The sequence below is a fragment of the Schistocerca serialis genome, chromosome 7, assembly GCF_023864345.2.
Source record: "Schistocerca serialis cubense isolate TAMUIC-IGC-003099 chromosome 7, iqSchSeri2.2, whole genome shotgun sequence".
Taxonomy (NCBI): Eukaryota; Metazoa; Arthropoda; class Insecta; order Orthoptera; family Acrididae; genus Schistocerca; species Schistocerca serialis.
Window position 1 is genome coordinate 457,920,806 of NC_064644.1, and position 16,084 is coordinate 457,936,889.

Genomic DNA, 16,084 nt, shown 5'->3' on the forward strand with positions numbered 1-16,084 from the left:
CTTCACTTTGATTTCACTAATTTATTTACTTAAGTACCACTCAACACAAGATACCTCGATACTTTGAAGTAGTTCATCATACGACGGTATGTTGGAATTCTGACGGAAAATAACCTTAATTTGTTTCTGGAACGATTCGTTTCGTTGGAAAGAGATCCTCTGATTGAGTTAACAGTTACCCTAAATCAAAGCGCCACAAAAGGGTGTAACACAGTGAAGTTTTGCCTCTTTTGCGGTACCTTTACGATGAATGTGTCATGAATATCAGTGTCTTCAAAAATGACAAATATTGTATATGATTGCCATTAAAAACATTTCTCTGCAAGCAAATATCGGTGGCTGTCTATCTATATTCCATCCATATTCCGCAAGCTACCTAACGGTATGTGGTGGAGAGTGCTTCTAGTACCAGTAACTGATTCCCACTTCCGTGTTCCACTCGTGAATGGCGCCTGGGAAGAATGACTGTCGGTAATCCCCTGTTTTAGCTCTACTTTCTTGAATTTTCTCGTCTGGGAGGTTCAAATGGTTCAAATGGCTCTGAGCACTATGGGACTTAACATCTATGGTCATCAGTCCCCTAGAAGTTAGAACTACGTAAACCTAAGTAACCTAAGGACATCATACAACACCCAGTCATCACGAGGCAGAGAAAATCCCTGACCCCGCCGGGAATCGAACCCGGGCGCGGGTAGCGAGAACGCTGGGAGGAAGTAATATGTTATCCGTCTCTTCCCGGAAAGTACTCTCTCGAAATGCCAGTAGTAAATCTCTCAGTGATTCACAACGCCTCTCTTGTAACGAATGCCACTGGAGTTTCTTGAACATTTCTGTAAAGCTCTCGCTCCAACAAAACGATCCCATGACGTAACACGCCGCTCTACGTTGGACCATCTCTATATTGTCTATCAGCCATACCTGACAGGATCCCAGAATGATGGAAAAAACTGAAGAATAGCTAGCCGGAGTTGCTGCATTCTTTAAGTGAGTAGCTCTAGCAAAATATCACAATAGATTATTTGTGTAGACGCAGAGCGCTGGTGACATTTTGTGTAAATAGCAAGATCACACACAGCAATTGTCAAAATTTTGGTGGTGGTTATCCTATAGGTTAGTAAAACGTACTTGGTTTGTCATCATTTTGCTCTCTAATCGCACATTTTTTCTTGTCAGTGTTTCCCTATGTAAAGTAAGTCATACTGCAATTAGAAATACGAGAATGCAGTTGTTAATTAGTCTGTATCGTACATACGGACGGCATTGTGTATTTACGAAAAAGTCCGATGACACGGGAAGACAAAAATGTAAAAAGCAAGTTCCTGTGATTACCTTAACTGAAAATTTCTTAGACCTCTTTTGGAGTACTGGGATTAACGGAGCATATCGAGAAAGTTCGAAGAAGAGCAGCACGTCTTGTATCATCGCGAAATAGAGGACAGAGTGTCACCGACATCATACAGGATTTGGGATGGACACCATTAAAACAAAAGCGTTTTTAGTTGCCACGGAATATTCTCTCGAAATTTCAATCACCAGGTTTCTCCTTCGAATGCGAAATTATATTGTTGACGCCGACGCACATACGGAGAAACGATCATCATAATAAAATAAGAGAAATCAGAGTTCGTACGGAAAGATATACGTGTTCGTTTTTTCCGCCCGCTGTTCGAGAGTGGAATAATAGAGAATTGTTGTGGAGGTGGTTCGATGAAACCTTTGCCAGGTACTCACGTGTGATTTGCAGAGTAACCATGTAGATGAATAAAAACTGGTTGAACATCAACAATGGTATCCACTCAAGCTCGTCAGCTTGAACCAACTATTGTGTGACGAACGAGTGAATATACTGTAGATGTCTTCTATAATCTTGTCCAGTTAGGGTCTGTTGTTACCAAGATATATGGTAATCTTAGAAGAACTATGACAAATAATTTGTCCAATGACCTTACGTTGATGAAAATAGATGACTACTCTCTATAACACACGACCAGTAACATGTATGTATGGCATCAGTTTAGTGTTCTCAGTGTTAAGGTAATGGTTAGCACTGGACGTGGAACACTGCGAGTGTGGTGAATACAGTTTCTCGGAAACTAAGGCAACCAGTCGCTTTTCGTGACGGGTCAATTTTTATTTACTATTACCGGTTTCGAATCATCTGGCACTCATTATCGGATCTACACACTGTTACTATTTGTTTGTAGTGTTGCTGCGGGGGAGGTGGGGGGGTGTCATATGCCTGTGGCAACATAGAAAAACTAAACAAGTAAACATTGAACGTGAGCAGGTATCAGAAATTGTTTGCATTAAGTTCAACTTCATATTAGTGATCACTGTGTAGGATCGCGCTACAACGTCTCCTGAAAATCCTTCGGATACAGCTGTATGTTTCACCACAGCCAGTATGCGGTCTTTACATTCGCACCTTCTTATTTTGGTAGAAACCAGTTCATTTTGCATCATAAAAGAAACGCTGCAGGGTCTGCTGACGTCAGAACTCGCGTCGGGTATTTGAAGCACACAAAGTATAAACTAGGCGATCGACTCCTTCTTTATCGTCGGTCTGCACGCAGTGTTCGCTCCAGGCCTCATGCGACGCTGGCGCTGCAGATACGTCGAAAAATATTTCCGCTCGGAAGAAATGCTAAACTGGAGATATCGGAAACAAAGTGAAGCAGTGACAGAACCGCGAACTGTAATTGTTTCTGAAACTCTGCATTTTATTGAAGAAGCAGAACAAATTCAAGTGTTCGTTCAGTCTCAGGTATGTTCGAAAATGTGTGAATTCCTAAGGGACCAGACTACTGAGGTCATCGGTTCCTAGACTAACACACTATTTAAACTAACTTATGCTGTGAACAACAAACACACACACACACACACACACACACACACACACACACACACACACACATGCCCGAAGAAGGATTCGAATCTCCGGAGGGAAGGGCCGCGCAATCCGTGACATTGCGCCTCTAACTAGATCGACGAGACGTAAAGGAAGCACGTTCTTTGTAATGATACCATTCATTATTTTACCAAATGTAAGCACACAAACAAATCAAGTTGTGAAAGTCCACTACATAACTGTATGCATTAAAACAACAACAAAAAAATGGTTCAAATGGCTCTGAGCACTATGAGACTCAACTGCTGAGGTCATCAGTCCCTAGAACTTAGAACTAGTTAAACCTAACTAACCTAAGGATATCACACACATCCATGCCCGAGGCAGGATTCGAACCTGCGACCGTAGCGGTAAAACAACATGATGATACATTTTTCACTCAGGAAGACTGCCATAATTGCTATACTGATGATATCCCCATCAAAGAAGAGATCGCAATTATGACTTGCGGAACACGTAAATAACTGAACAAAGTAAACTTTTCATCTTTGAAAGAAATTTCATTGCACCGTTGTGTGCATTGTGACGTTAAAAACGCTGTGAATGGTAATAATAAATAGTTTTGTGTCCAGAAAATTATCTGTAAAAGAAACGACAAAATTGTAAACTATTAATTTTGTAGGTGTCATTCTAAAATTTAAAATCTAACAAGGAAATATGTGATTCCAGTCAAGTAGTTAGCCAAATTATGACTGTTAAAATACAGTTTAGAAAATGTAATGGAAAACCAAGAAAACTAATCGATCCAAAAATAATTTGTTGTAAAATAACAGCAGAAATATGTTGAGAATATATACATTTTGTTTATCAGGAACGCACTCAAATCCTGTGTAGCACTCGCTTTAGAGCCAACATTGCCGAAGCAAGTGCCAGTACAGATTAGCGTTCACGTGGAGATAACGAGGGCTACTGTGACGGGGGGGTGTATGTGAGAATGACAGAGTTTATGAAGTAGAACTCAACCTCTACTTGGAAAATATGATTGACCAATGCTCCTTAGATGACAAAGGCGTAGAAATTGGAGGAAGACAAGTAGGGTGCTTGAACCTTGCTGATGACATGGTCCTTCTAGCCACAGGGGGAAAAATTACAAGATTTGGTGGACACCATTGAAACTAACGGAAAAAAATATGGAATGAAAATTAACACAAATAAAACAAAAGTATTGGCACTAGGAGGAAATAAGGAAATAAAAATTATGCTGAATGGAGAAATACTAGAACAGGTGCAAAATTTTAAGTATCTTGGAAACAGGATAGACATCGACTGGAAGTGTACCACAGAAATTAAAACAAGGATAGCAATGGCAAAAGAGGCTTTTTATAAGAAAAGGAGAACTTTCTGCAGCGGTCTGGACAGAGAACTCAGGTAGAGACTCATAAAACGTCTTGTATGGAGTGTTCTTCTATATGGCGCTGAAACAAGGACTATGAAGAAGAAAGACAGAGAAAGGCTGGAGGCTTTTGAGATCTGGACATGGCGTAGTATGGAAAGAATAAGTTGGATGGACAGAGTAAAAAATGAATAGGTGGGAGAAGAAAGACAGTCACTAGATGTAATAAAGAGAAGAAAAAGAAATTGGGTTGGGCATATAATAAGAAAGGATGATGGACTGATAAAAACAGTTTTAGAAGTTTATGTAGAAGGGAAAAGGAAGCGAGGAAGGAAGAGATTCCAGATACTGGATGACATGATGGACGGTACAACATACTGCAGCCTTAAGAAGGAAGCAATGGATCGCAGAAAATGGAGAGGCAAAAGACCTGCTAATATAGCAGATAACTGATGATGATGAACTCTAAGAATGATTTGTGGAAAGCAGTAACGTGAAATTCTAAATTCGTTTTGAGCAAAAACATTATTGATTCAATGTTCGCCTGAAACATTGATGAAAATGGAATATTTAAGAGATCAATAAATCGATATTTTGATTTATGTGACATGTAACTGTATCACAAATATCAAAATTGTATATATCCGCTCTGCACTCAGGATCTTATATAATAATTTTAATTTCAGCTACAAGAATGTTGCGCTCAAGACAATATAAGTGTTCACTTCCGTATCGTTTGTACTATATTGTCTTCCCAAACTAAGTGATAAAAATTGTAATTAAGTGTACTTCAGCACAAATGAATTTGCTGAAGGGAAGCGATGCTCACTTAAAGGGAGAGCTAAGGTTCTCTCCTTTATACTAAAAGTAAGAAGTAAATTTTGTATCCGGCCTTATGTGATCTTCGTTGGAACACTACGCAAATTCATTTTGCATGGCATTTAATCTTCTCAGCCGTGAGCTCACATCCTGTGAGTGAAAAGTTTAAATTGGTCAGTGAGTTGTTCCGGCACAAAGAGGCTAAAATGGTAAATTTAAAAATTGTAATGGTTCATCAGAACTTAAGGGCACATAGCAAATATCACAAATTAACCTTTAATATCTTTTTATCCCAGTAATAAGATGCTTTCAGGGAGTTCTTTGATGAATTTTATTTATAAATTGACAACTGAAAGAAACGGATATATTTGTGAAAGTACCACAAAATGTTATTTTCTTACTATATCTGAAAATACGATCAGAAATGTTTCGCTGCTCTGCTATTTTGATGGAACTGCAACAAAAAACAGTTCCTTTTTTTTCTATGAAACAGCGATCTATTTTGCATTTAGCGTGCTACACTACCGTCAGAGCCTTACATCAATGCAACCCTCATCTGAAATGACTTTTCGGGGTTTCATTTATCATCTGTGGTAGATGCGTGAAAATCCTAGTTGTGGGTCGTGGCAAAGATTTTGATGTTACTCATTGGATCTGCGTCATCTTTGTCATTATTCATTGTTTTTTTCTTCTCTGTCTTCTTTCTCTTGCAGTCGCCTGCGTGAATGAAAAGTATAGGTCGTTACGGAATGTAGACCCAGAGGAGATAATGCCGAAACCTGCTGGGGGCTTACAGATGCGAAACAAAGGGATGCACAAAAAGCACTTGATCTGATATATATGCTACAATCAGGCATAGCACGTTTTGTCAACTGCCTGAGCTAGAATATATGGTGTGGGTTGGAATTTAAATTAAACAATGTTACCAATCTGTCTTATGAAGCCTTTCATTTGCAACAGCGTGGTGGAAACTGGTCCATAGCCATTTGAATACTGGTGAAGGAACGAAGTTTCATCGACAGAAGTTCGTCAATAAGGCCAGACGAATGGACTGTGTAACGTCTCCGGTCAACGGATGTCACACCAATGTCAAATATTAACAACGACTCTTCCCCAGGAGCTTAGGGAAAGGAAGAGTGACATAAACTGTTGGGGAATATTCCGTAAGATTTTGTCATTAAGTCTGGTGTGCCCCTTGTGGCATTGTTCAACAGAACTGAGACTACGGTAGGTACACAAATGCATCCATGCGGTGCGCTTACACAGATTGGAAGAATGCAATCGTAAACCATCGCCGTTAGTATCCTGTCTAGCAAGCCGCCGTCTTGTGCCCCTCATCTGTAGGTGCTTTATGATTTATTTCTTTTTGTTGTACCCAAAGATGTAAATTTCCTGTCGAAGAATCAACAAAACTATTTATCTCTCTCTCTCTCTCTCTGTGTATGTGTGTGTGTGTTTTAACGTAATTGTACATTGAGTTATTTTCGAAATTATTTTTTGGTGTCAGGTATCATGTAGAGGAATTCTGTTTAAGCTGCTGTGAGTGGATAAAAGTCCATACATACTGTCTCTCATTTTGATAAAAAGTGAACATGTATTCTAACATAAATTTTGACGGCTTTGTGAAGGGAACCATATACAACTCTTGTTATTAGCAGCAATTCCTTAACCTATGATGAGACGCATTCATCTACAATTTCCTTTAGTTCCAGCAACATCTATCCTTGTCTTAACTACAAGTCTACAATGTTTCAAAATATTTACAGGACAGAAAGTTTTGATTCATACCTCGAACTTCATAGAGATTGTCAAGCTACATAATGGAGCTCTCGGTATTGCTTTATAAAACTTCGCGATATTCCTTCATTATGTATTTATTTTTTAATTTATAATTATGATGTTTTTAAACGTAGTTTGGTAGAGTCCTATTCTGAATATAAGGATAATTTGGTAAATGCATGACGACTTGCAATGTGTTTTTACAGTTCGATGCTGGCTAGTGTCAGAGCCAATGACAATTTCTTTTGGATCTAAGTTGTTTCCTCAACAGTAGTTATCACATATTTTACAGGTCTACACGATTTTGTTCTGAAATAAACACGCCTTATTTCTATCGCAGGACTTTCGTTATGTCTTTAACTGTAGTGAAATTTGGTCACCAGATACTAAAAAACTTCATCATAGCGACAGAAAATAAGAGCTAGAGATAAAACGTTAGCTGTTTTCTTCATATAATTATATCCAGCTTGAGTTACGTTTCTGCAAATGTTATACTGTACTATGCTTAACGTATCGAATATTACCAAAGCTTTACCATGTGATGTCTCTGAGTCATTTTCATGGGGTAAGACAAAGATTAATGGATGTGTCAAGGCGATAAATCGGTACACCTAGATATAACAGAAATCATAATTTGGAGCACAAAAGTTTATTTAGACACGTACTGTACATTTTGAGTGATGCCTTAGATAATGGTTGAAAATATTTATCAATTATAAATGAATTTGGTTTTTTATTTGTTGTCAGTATCCGTTATTATCATTTATGGGCCAGGTTATCGTTCTTTGGACATTTTCATCAGTTAACAGTAAATTTGCAACAGTTCACAATTCATTTATGATAGTTGAAAATAAATCCGCCACAGTTCCTAAAAAAAATCAAAAGGCTCACATCGAGTTTTTGAACAGTTTAGCTTCACTTTAAAGAATATTTGTACGATGAGAAGATTATGTCCTATTGAATGTCTTGGCACATCGCCCGGTACCTCTCTGAGTAGAGCAACGACCATGATGCGACCTAGGAGGTTCCTTGTGCCTGCAAGTATGCAGGATACATTTTCCAACCAGCCCAAAGAAGAAGAATCTATCGGCCTTGGGTCTTTCTATACTGAAGGCCTGATAATGGAAATACCACTACTAATGCACCTATTAGGCAAAGTGCTCATTACATCTTATCTCATATTTGTGGAATAATGGCGAGGACTTTATTAATATTTAGACTGCATTGAGCTCCTTGACGAAAACAGGCAGTTCTCGAATTGCTTGATTAACTTAAAATACTATTGTAATTGTGTGCTGTTATTCGTTCCTCCAAAACACATGGAGCATCAGCAAAACGCCCGGACATGTAATTTGTTGTATCGTAGAAATCATTTGTAGCAAAGAATATATTATTGCTTCGAACTATCCTTTCTCCACTCCAGTCTCTTCTCCCAAAATACCTGGATAGGAAAATTAGTTAGTTGTAAGTACTAGCGGTAAGCCTGTTTTTACAGGATATGTTGCATTCACTCCTGTTCGGTAACGGTTATGTGTAAGCACACTGTACTACGACAGTTATGTCGTGCTACTGTCGTATTAGCTCTGCTTCGTTGATTTTTAGCTCATAATTCATTCGAATCGCATTTTTTTCCTCTGCCTTCATGCATAGACGGAATGAACAGTGTAATAAAACAGTGAATTATCTCTTCACGCCATTGCCTCGAAGAAATAATTAATCACAAATCAATAAGTAAGGCCAATTTCCTTGAAAGAATTGTAGCTATGTATCTATAATTTAAAAATGTATTCTGTCATTCAGACCAAGAAATTGCATGCAATCCTGGGAAATAAACAGTAATAATACTTTTACGCCTTAGTATAAAATTCAGAATCAGTAAAGGACTCTCCGAAGCTGCGTGCTTCGCCTCCCACCAGCCCTGATAGACTATATCAGGGTGAGCGGGTAACTGAATCAAGCTGCCCACCACAGAGGCCTTTTGATATGGTGGCCAGTGACGTATAAAGTGGCCAGCGACGTCGCATGCCTGAAAACGAGGCCCACGACAACGACAGGCCGTGGCTTGAAATTCACAGCACGAGACGCTGCACGTCTTACGAGTGCCAGCAGCGATCTGCCGCGGGGAGCGAGTGACTATTTCAGACGAGTTTGTCATTTCTTGCCTGCTCGTTTAAATGCATGCAAGCTCTCGATAATGCACGACAAAGGTAAGACTTTTACTGGATGCCTTTTCGTTTTCATATTGATTTCCCATGGGCCCTGCACGGTGCCTAGCTTTCGCCAAGTATGACGGGCAATCCGACGAGTGCGACGTCACAAATTCTTTGTGGGACCTCTATTTCTCACGGCCCCGCCTGTAGCACTATGACTGCCTTACTTCCTTTTGCTGGTTGTAGCCAAATATATTTCTCTATGTTGACTATTCAACTCCGTCAGACAAGTAATTCTGTGGATAATGACTTACGTGTAATGAAATGACAACTGATGCCACAAAGCTACTCAAAAATAACACTCACTTAACTACGAAATATCAAAAAATCCATGTATGCCGTTGAACTAGGCGTATAAGGAAAAGACTCAAGTGGTCTGTCGTTGTAGATTACCACTAGGAGTGGAGACGTTGTCTGCTGTAGCAAGAGAGCAATCTTTTTGTAAACTTGTGCGAAGGTGGATAAACAGGCTGTGATCAGATCTTAGATATCTGAGAGAGAATAAGCAACACTTAGTATTTTGAGCATTGCTCACGCCAAGCGCCGCGCGGTTCTAATCCTCCCTCGGGCATGGTTTTGTGTGTTGTCCCGTTGTCCATAGCGTAACTTAGTTCAAATCCACAGTTTGGTCCCATAAGACCTTACCACAAATTTACATTTCACACCAAGCCAACTTACGTAGCACCGCTCATTTACCAAGATGTTTCATTATGACTTGTTCTCAGCTGTTATGGACCACGTACACACTTAATAAATTTGTTTTAATCGTTTGATTGTACCAAGTACATAATGTATGTTCATTAAACTCCAATAACATAATAGAAATAAATATTAAAGCTCTGTCCTTCCACTAGCCTACTAAGTGTTTTGATAAATTCCACTGAATAGCAGTGGAAAGACTCGCGACTGCTGATTAAAAGAATATTAATGTGGCTATAGAAAACGCAGAATCTGCTCGAAAGAGATATTCAGTTTGAAATACATAATCCATTACAGAGTAATGAGCTCTAAAGACATAGTTCGTGAGTTTCAAGAGGGCAGTTAAATCTGTTGATAAGTAAACTAGATAAAAATATACAAAATTTGGCGTCAAAATGAATTTGCAAATGCAGTCTGTGACACTCAGACGTAATGTCAAAAGCGAAATTCATGCACCAAATTTCCTACCCCTTGAAAGTAAACACAGGCGTAACACAAGATATTGGATTGTATTCAATTCCTTCCATTTGTGCATTACCAAAAATATAACAATATGGAAAGAAAAGAATAAAATAGTATCAAATATCACTAATACACTCATGTTAATAAAAAAAAAAAGACAGAATATTTTGAACAACTAGAGATAGGACGTGCATATTCTGAGGATATGTTCATTAGTATCTTATGCAGAAACGATTAGTATTCCAGTCATCTCGGCTCAGCATGTGACCTGTTGCCTAGTAGGCAGTGTCCGTCGTGGGCCCTAACTTGTTCCATTGGTGATGGCATCGACGCGTCTGAAGCGCGAGTGACGTCCAGTAGTACAGCCATCCATGCTGCATTCACCTGGTTACAAAGTTAACCTGCGGTCGTTGGCATTGGCTCACAGAGCTATATCCGCCGTTTCACCATATTCCAAACATTCTCACTTGGCTGCAGGTCTGGTGATCTGGCGGGCCAGGGCAAGAGTCTGACCTCCTGTGACACGAAGAAGGCACGTGTTCGTACAGAAACGCGAGCTGCATTGTCTTGCTGAAAAATGGCGCCTGGGGTGTTGGAAAAGGGTATGGCTACGGGTTGTAGGATGTTATTCATATAGGATATACTGATCACGGTGCACTGGATACGCACCAACTGTGCTTTGTGATCGTAGCCAATAGCACCCCGCATCATAAGGCATTGAATTGGTGCTGCGTGTCTTGTGCGAATCCAGCCACTGTGATGCACCTGCCCCTTAAGTTTCCTTTCATTTACATCTATGGTCACAAACTTTTCTTAACAGATTATGGGTTTCGGTCGATAATGACCATCATAAGATCTGCAGCAGAAAATGGGAAAAACATAAATATACTCGCAGATTGTCTACAGCTTAAAAACCATACCTACACCATTATGAAAAGTACTACTGACAAATATATGCATTTGTGCGCTTTGAAGTATGAAGAGGCATACCTGTTTTATAAAAACAAAATCCTAATGTACTGCAGCCATAATGGCATCGTCAAATGTCATATGCAGAATCAGCACCATCATCGTCAAAAATATATAAATAACATCAGATGCACGAGTCATGTTGCCAGTAGCGCTACTGTTCAAAACAAGCTGCCGTACAGTAGCCACACATCTGTTTGTGTTGTAATTTCACCAGATGTCGCTAATCTCGTCATACACTAGTTTTCAATAATTAATTGCACAGTGAAAATAAAGGGGGATACAATAGTTGATGTCTTTTATACGTTATAAGATCATTACAGACATCATTGCAGACAGATACTGCATCATAGTGTAAAAAAGTATCACTGGTTTCATCACTAATATATTTTTACCATATGACGCGGTAACATACCCAGAAACCTTTAATGTTAACTGACACTTCCCACAGAAACCTAAGCAGCCTAGAAGTCAATCTGTTTTAACAGTGAGCCAGATCAGCAAATTTAAGGAACTCCGCAAAAAAAAAAAAAAAAAATTATCACTAACATAAAAAGGACCTACGCGTGAAAAGCATTATTATCGGGCATACGCTTCAATGAACACATTGTGCGCTGTTCTGTAAACAACTTCAGCTTTTTACTTATACCAATGTCGTATTTTTCTTTTAGACAATGATTAGAAGCGAAGCAACGATTTTCTCGCCGGCCGATGTGGTCGAGCGGTTCTAGGCGCTTCAGTCCGGAACCACGCGGCTGCAACGGTCGCAGGTTCGAATGCTGCCTCGGCCATAGACGTGTGTGGTGTCCTTAGGTTAGTTAGGTTTAAGTAGTTCTAAGTCTAGTGGACTGATGACCTCACATGTTAAGTCCCATTGTCCTTGGAGCCATTTGTACGATTTTCTCCTTTTCCACATACCTGCGTCCTGCAATTGAAATACACATGTACGGAATAGTCATAAAAACGGATAATTTAACCGTTGTGTAGCATCATGACCGCAATGCAACATTTTGTTTAACCTGAAAGGCATTTATGCCTTTTCTCGCTAATGGAGGGAGAGGGTGAGTGGATTTACAGCAAAATTATCTGTACCTATACTCCCATTACCGTTTCCTAAAGTTCTTGATTCTACACGAAACAAGTTACTTGTATTGAAACCGTGAATTTTAAATTCCAGTAAGAATTTTGAGGTTTTATGCTTCTTCTGTAAAATCTAGGACGTAGTATCTACACCTTACATTTGTTCTCAACTAACCGTCTTCACAGTGTCAGTTCACGAAGTTCGAGCAGGCCGTTGTTCAAAGCGTCTAGGATTCCTGCCATCCACGTAGATTCACCCACGGTCTAGGGGTAAGTTCACGTGATTTCGCTTTGCCAACGCTGGCACGGTAGCTGATGGTGTTCGGTCAGAGAACCAGTGGCCCTCTGTAAAAAAAGATACTGGGTAAAGGAATCGACGATCAACTTGAACGGATGTCATTTGACGTCAACCCATACAAAATAGGAAGAGGGCAGGTGGGGTCAGCGTCTTTTAAGAGTAATCAAAAGGTTCTCGGTTCAGGGCTCGAATCCCGCCATTTCTTAAACTTTGATTAATATTTAGCATTGGTGGCCGAAGAATTCCGGCATTGGAAGTCACCCTCATTCCACCAACGGCCTTGTAAAAGGAGGGCGGAGGAGCGGACAGAGCTTCAGTGTGGGGGAAACTGCCCCTAATGGCGGAAGAATCAGCAATGATCAACAGCATGAGGATGCAGAAGGGAACGAAAACCACTGCATTAAAGACACGTATCCTAAATCTACAGGACATGCGGCCTGTAATTGAAAAAGTGTCATGATGAACTCTCCATTGGCAAAAGATTCTGGAATAGTCCCACATTCGGATCTCAGGGAGCGGACTGCCGAGGGGAACGTCACCATGAAAAAAGGGCTGAATAATCAACGAAACAATAATGTTCTATGAGTAGTGGCGTGGATTGTCAGAAGCCTGAACATGATAACGAAATTTGAAATTCTGAAAAGCGTGTAACGTTCTTTTATATAGGTTTTCGTGTTTCTGTTTGCCAATGAATATGCAATGCGTAATGTTTGTATTACGCAAATTTACTGTGTGATGTGGTGTTTAGCAAATGGTGTGCATAATCAATATTACTGTAATAAAAAAATTCAACAACTTAATTTGGAAAACCAGTATGTAATGCCTATAATGAAATCAGTCCCTCTAAAATTTCCTCAGTCTCGTGAGCACCGAGTTATATGGCTCTGTACAATAAACTGATGAAATTCCCTGTGCAAATAAACAACGAAACAGATTTACCTCAGTTCTAGAGTCGCAACGGATGTGATCTTCGTATTTTGTTGTCTCCACAGTATGCAGAGAAAATATTCAATCTTGGCACGGCGAAGTGCAATGTCGGTCTCAAAATAACTTCACGCAAATAATATCACTAGACTGGATGATAAATGAATAACCTTAAAAATGCCCAGTGAAAATACTGTATATTGGCTCAGCGTTGTACTGCCAGCTTTGAAGCTGTTGCAAACATTAATAGTTTTCTGACTCTGGAACACTAATATTTTTCTGATTCTGACTGAAAAATCGTTTCTTTTTAAAAAAAATTGATTGTATTTAAATAAATGCCATGGAAGGGCATATGCTTTCAGTTTCAAAACTGTATTCAAAATAATGTTTCAACTTCACAAAATCTGATATGGAACATTTAACGTTAACTTCAAAATCAGTGAACTTCTCAACTGTTCTACAATTCTCACTTACTGACGTAATTAAGAACACTTTGATTGTTGGATGAAAAAAACTTATGACGTCGTTTGACAAAACAGATTACAAAATTTGACTTCTCTGTATCAGGATTTCAATATACACAAAATATTAGAAATCGGGTATGTCTGATCAACCTATACATTAAATATATAGGAAAATACTTGGTTCCTAGATTCAAGGGTCAGTACTGTAAAAATGAGGGTAAATCCGCATTGCATTGCTGCATGCTTAAAACTAAATATACAAAATTTAATTACCTTACAGATTTGTTCCAGTTGCTTTACCTTTGACTTACAGTATAAATTTATTACTCTCCTATAACTGTCGTTGTCAATGCTCAGTATTATTTAACGATCAGTATCACTACAAATCCTGATAACCTTACAGCCTCCCAAATTAATAACAGGCTTTACACTTTTATATAAATAACTACGGCCTAACATTTACTGGCTCTGTGTCAGTATAAAAAACATCATTCGTCCGTAGACCAACAACTAAATTCTCGCAGCTACCCACTAGCTTTAAGTCTTACATTCTACCTAAGACAGAGTGTAACGGCAACTACTACTGCGCATCGCGCGCCTCTACTTACAATCGATCCTCCGACTCAGGCAACATCTTTGATTCACTGTGTCAAAAGTACAACCTCTCCTACAAATGACAATCGTTTCAGGTCATTTTTCATGCATTATACTCAAAATCGGGAAATGCAAAGGCTCCATATAGATATAATAGGGGTCAGTGAAGTGGAATCGAAAGAAGACAAGGATTTCTAGTCAGATGAGTATAGGGTAATATCAACAGCAGCAGAAAATGGTACAACGAGTGTGGAATTCATTATGAATAGGAAGGCAGGACAGAGAGTGTGTTACTGTGAGCAGTTCAGTGATAGGGTTGTTCTTATCAGAATCGACAGCAAACCAATACAGACAGTTATAGTTCAGGCATACATGCCTACTCCCCAAGAAGAGGCAGAGAAAATACACGAGGGTATTGAAAGTGTAATAAAGTACGTAAAGGGAGATGGAATGAAGTTTCAGGGGAAGGAGTAGAAGAAAAAGTTACGGGAGAATATGGGCTTGGGTCAAGGAATGAGAGAGAGGAGAAAGGCTAATTAAGTTCTTTAAAAAATTTCAGCTAGTAATAGCGAATACTTTGTTCAAATATCACAAGAGGAGGAGGTATACTTCGAAAAGGCCGGGTAATACGGGAAGATTTCAGTTATATTACGTCTTGGTCAGACAATGATTCCGAAATCAGATACTGGATTGTAAGGCGTACCTAGGAACAGATACAGTCTCAGATCACAATATAGTAGTGATGAAGAGTAGGATGATGTTTAAGACATTAGTCAGGAAGAGTCAAAACGCACAGAAGTGGGATATGGAAGTAATAAGGAATGACGAGATACGCTTAAAGTTCTCTAAGGCTATAGATACAGCAATAAGAAATAGCCCAGTAGGCAGTACAGTTGAAGAGCATCTCTAAAAAGGGCCATTACAGATGTTGGAAAGAAAAGCATAGATACAAAAAAGGTAACTGTGTAGAAACCATGGGTAATAGAAAAAATATTTCTGTTGTTCTGCGAAAGGAGGAAGCACAAATGTGTTCCGGGAAGCTCCGGAATACAGAAATACAAGCCAGTGAACAATGAAATAAATGGGAAGTGCAGGGAAGCAAGACTAAATGGCTGCATGAAAAATATGAAGAAATCGAAAAAGGAATGATTGTCGGGAGGATTGACTCAGCATACAGGAAAATCAAAACAACCTTCGATGACATTAAAAGCAAGGGTGGTAACATTGAGATTGCAACGGGAGTTTCACTGCTAAATGCCGAGGAGAGAGCAGATAGGTGGAAAGAATACACTGAAAGCCTCTATGAGGGTGAAGATTTGTCTGATGTGATAGAAGAAGAAACAGGGGTCGATTTAGGAGAGACAGGGGATCCAGTATTGGAATCAGAATTTAAAAGAGGTTTGGAGGACTTAACGATCAAATAAGGCAGAAGGATAGATAACATACCACCAAATTTTCTAAAATCATTGAGGGAAGTGGTATCAAAACGACTAGTCACATTGGTGTGTAGACTGTATGAGTCTGGCGGCATATCATCTGACTTTC